The sequence below is a fragment of the Chrysochloris asiatica genome, unplaced genomic scaffold (genome assembly GCF_000296735.1).
Source record: "Chrysochloris asiatica unplaced genomic scaffold, ChrAsi1.0 scaffold00238, whole genome shotgun sequence".
Taxonomy (NCBI): Eukaryota; Metazoa; Chordata; class Mammalia; order Afrosoricida; family Chrysochloridae; genus Chrysochloris; species Chrysochloris asiatica.
This window is the reverse complement of record NW_006408756.1, coordinates 913,673-916,528: the sequence shown is the minus strand read 5'-3', so window position 1 is coordinate 916,528 and position 2,856 is coordinate 913,673. Positions and strand designations below refer to the sequence as shown.

Sequence of the window (2,856 nt, the reverse complement as noted above, 5' to 3'; positions counted from 1 at the left end):
GCGGCAGGCCGGGACGCGGGCGCTCTGAGAAAGCGGCGACTCCAATGGCGGCGCGGCGGAGGCGACGGCGGGGACGAGGCTACGCCGACGTCAGCGCGCACGCGGGGCAAGCCGGGAGCGCTCCGATGGCGACCACACGCCACACTACGCCTGCGCGCTGCCGCCCTGCGGGACGGATTTCGCGCCGGGTCCCAACCTCGCGCGGCCGGGCGGGGAGCTGCTGGGAAGTTGGCGTGCCCGGGATATCACGTGAGGCGTTTCCGGCGGCGGTGTAGGGCCAGCAGAAAGCGTGCGGCCGCAGGTTAATGCCTGGGTGGGCGGTGACCTGACACCTTCACGGAAGACGGCCGCCGCAGTAACGGTGATGAAGACGCAGCGCAGCAGGCTGAGCATTTGGAGTCTGCGAACAGGGCACGTAACCACCACCACCTGGTGTGGCGCTGTAGGCAAAGCACTCGTTGGCAAGGTCGGTTTGAACCACAGGTTGGCGGTTCAAACTCACCAGCCGCGCCTCGGAAACCCCAATACAGGGTCGCTATGGGTCGGAACCGACTCGACGGCACTTGTTACAACACTCCCCACCTCCCCCTTAGCTCTGAAGAAACCGTGGAGCGCTCGCCGGCATTTCAGAGCTAGGGCGTGTGATCACCCCAGCTTTATGAACAGGAGGCCAGGTTGGTGGTCCCCCTGCTGCCCGCCCCCAAACCACCGCCCACCAGTCCCCGGGCCACTCGGAATGTTCTGGCATTCCATCCTCAAGCTGAAATTCCACAGATCACGATCCCTCTGGGCACAGTTAAGTTTGATTGTGGCCGCAGCTGCATTGAGGTCTCTGGGTGGCAGTCCTGGTCACGCCTCCCTGAGGTCCTGGGCTGAGTGATGTTGGCGCCGGTAGCTGGGCCAGCTCCTTCCCGGCTGGTGCAGAGAGGAAGCGAGAAGCCAGCCTTGCTCTGTGTCCTCTTCCGGGAGGAGGGCAGTTGGCATTTGTTAGAGAATGGACAATCTCCTTGGGCTCCTGGTTTTCCAGGAGAGCCCTCAGCTCATCCCTAGTCCTCAGGCCACAGCCCGGATGCCCCTCTGGCTGCAGGCCCACCTACATTCCAAGTCAGTCTGTGTAGCTGTAGTAGATGTGTGGCCCAAATCTGGGGCCTAGAAGAGAGAGATGTGACGAGACCTGGGAGACCAGTGGCTCGGGTGGGTGCTCTTACAGGGTGAATGGTGACTCCAGAGTCGCTGTGGGCTTCCCAGGATAGGGTCTGAGCTTGAGGCCAGCATTACAGAGCCAGGGGGTCTAGACAGCCCACTCAACAATGCACAGCTCCAGGCTTCAACACCGAAGGCCTCTGCTTTGAAAAGTTGCTTGTCGGTGGGCTCACTGAGGCTCTGGTGTCTGCAGTGGGCAATGCAGGGGCATGTCTGTGACCCACCCAATCCTGATACCGCCAGAGTAAGGGTGACTGCCATCTGCAAGTTCGGGGATCCCAGGGACATCCACACTCCAGACCTGTTAAGGATGTAATCAGGGGTTCCCACTAGCCCTTCAGGACCAGTATTTGCTAAACCACACTCAGAACTCAGGAAAGCAGTGTATTTAGGATTGTAGTCTCATTACAGCAAAAAGGATAGAAAAGAACTAGGTCTGAGAGGGGCCCCATTGTGAGCGTCCTCAAGAACATGTCACCCTCCTGTGCAGTACTTGTCTTGTCACCAACCAAGACGCCCTCTGGCTTCCTTTTTGTAGGATGTCGTTGTTGTTAAGTGCCGTCGAGTCGGTTGTGACTCATAGTGACCCTGAATTGGGTTTCCAAGGAGCAGCTGGTGAGCTTGAACCACCAACCTTGCAGTTCAAACGGCTTTGCAGTCTGGCACATTAACCCACAGTGCCACACTGGGACTCCAGGGCATAAGTAGGCCAACCTGATCGATGGAACCTTTGGTCACATGGCAGAACTCAGTCTCCAGCCCCTCCCCCTCCCCAGAGGTTGAGCTGCCATCACTTGGGGGTCATTCTTGAGGGCGCAGCCCCATCCTGAGTCTAAACTCTCAGCTGTGGTCTAGAGCCCTCAGGAAGGACAGTCTCCAAACATCAAGGACAAATCACATTCTGTTCAATGGTCTTCATCACACAGTGTGGCACAAAGCTGGGAGTGCATCAGAATGTGACCAGCACATGGGCAGGATGGCAGCAGACACAGGGAGCACTAGGAGGCAGGGTCAGCCCACAACCAAATCAAGCAGGTTTGTAAGTGTTGTTCAATCAAAATGGAGTCATACTGTTGACAAGATGACATCAGTCCAGTGACAAGGCCCTCCAGACTGAGCATGCCTATCGACGGGTCACTCTCATTGACCAGTGAGACTCTGACAGGACTGTCCCCTCCTTAACCAATGAAATCCTCACAGCGGTTCAACAGGAAACTGTGTAAGCCACTCACAAATGACCTGCTCTCGCTTCCTCATTTTGTCAGTCCACATAATCTGTGTTGGTGGCTGGTGGAATGCCTTCCTGCATGTGGCCTGATTCTACCCAATCCGAAAATCTTAGGCGCCCTGGTGGTGCCGTGGGCTAAGCATTGGGCTGCTAACTAAAAGGTCTGAGGTTAGAACCTACCAGCCATGCGGAGGGAGAACTGTGGTAGTCAGCTTCCATAAAGGTTCATCTCTAACCCCCTAGGGAACAATCCTCTGTCCTGTGGGGTTGCAATGGATCTGGTTTTAATAGATTCGTTTGTGTGTGTTTAGCAATTTCCTTTTTTTTTCCCCCCTTCTCTTCCTTCCTTTTCTTTTTAACTGCCTTCCCAAGTTAGCACATGTTTACACTCTGCCCAGTGAGTAAGTCTCCTTCTCCCCCGCGCT

The 2,856-nt window shown here is 56.4% G+C and overlaps 1 protein-coding gene across 1 annotated transcript in view; it reads right to left on the bottom strand.

The window, feature by feature from the left end:
- Positions 1-1,350, bottom strand: part of YTHDF1 (YTH domain family, member 1) — an 18,649-nt gene extending 17,299 nt beyond the window's left edge. Inside the window, exon 1 of the mRNA XM_006873351.1 lies at positions 1,317-1,350. The gene's annotated coding sequence lies outside the window, so the exon portion shown is untranslated. The remainder of the gene's footprint in view (positions 1-1,316) is intronic.
- Between the last annotated feature and the right edge of the window lie 1,506 nt (positions 1,351-2,856).